Here is a 1432-nt window from a genome sequence, read left to right as displayed (position 1 = left end):
TGAATAAATTCTGTAGAGTCTAATGTACAGTGCAGTGAAAATAGTTAACTATATTGTATTATATACTTGAAAGTTGCTAAGATAATGGATCTTAAATGTTCTTACCACACACAAAATTGTAATTATGTCATTGATGGATGTGTTAATGAACTTCATTGTAATCGTTTTTGCAATATATATATGTATACATACATATATATGTATATATATACATATCAAATCATCATATTGTATACATAACATTGTAAACCTCCACATTGTTAAATGTGTATTGTATCTCAATAAAACAGGTAAAAACAAATAATTTGATTTTATGAAGTATAAAAAAGGTCTATGAATTAGAAACGTTGTTTCTTCTACATACTTTACATATAATTTTTTTTGGGAGGAGAGTCAAGATAACCAAATAATACTTTTATTCAAAAGGAAAGGGTATGGTGCTTCCTGTAGTATAATTCTCAACAACTTTGTAGGCTTTCTTGTCTTTTGAAAAATTTTTGTTATTTTGTAGTTTACTCCATTATACAAAGGCCACATCCACGAATATCGTTGAGACTAGCCCTTCTCAGATTCTGGCTGAAAGTCTGTGTGCAGTGGGATAATACCCTTAAGCTTCTTAGAAAGGTTTCTCTGTCTATTTAAGAGTTTAGGAAACAGACATTATCTTACTGAAGTCTCAACAAGGTTCTTAAGTCAACAACTTTGAGATGTTATTTATTTCTATGACATTTCTTTGGCAGTCTTTTGTTCTTTGGAGAGACTCAGTTAAAATATTCACTTTTGGTAGAGGATATGATTCTTTATATAGAAACTCCTCAGAGTCCACCAAAAGAGTCCACTATTAGAAACAATAATACATCCAGTCAAATTGCAGGACTCAAAATTAAGGTATAAAACTCCATTGTATGACTACATACTAATGATGAAATTTCAAGAAATGAAAACAACAACAAAAAATAATATCTTTTGAATTTTGACCAAAAGAATAAAATACCTAGGCATGAACTTCACAAAGCATGTGAAGGACCTATACACTGAAGACATTATTTTAAAATAAATTATAGATGGTGCAAAGAAATGGACAGATATTCAGTGTTTATGGATTGGAAGAATCTGCATAGTTAAAATGGACAGATTACCCAAAGCAATATACAGATTTAATCAATCCTTGGCAAAATCTCAATGACATTTTTTAAAATAAAAGAGCAATCAATTGTCAGATTTCTGTTACATCACAAAAGACTCTGAATAGACACAGAACTCTGAAAAAGAAAAGAGCAAGGCTGGAGGTCTCACTCTGCATGACTTCAAATTACACTACAAAGTGACAGTTATCAAATCAGTGTAGTATTGCAGGAAGAACAGAGAAACAGGCAAATGGGACAGAATTCAGAGCCCAGGAATTAACCCATACATATGTACAGCCAAATAA

Source organism: Pteropus vampyrus, unplaced genomic scaffold (genome assembly GCF_000151845.1).
Source record: "Pteropus vampyrus isolate Shadow unplaced genomic scaffold, Pvam_2.0 Scaffold733, whole genome shotgun sequence".
In the NCBI taxonomy this organism is placed as follows: Eukaryota; Metazoa; Chordata; class Mammalia; order Chiroptera; family Pteropodidae; genus Pteropus; species Pteropus vampyrus.
The sequence above is the reverse complement of the archived record's forward strand: the minus strand, read 5'-3'. Positions refer to the sequence as shown.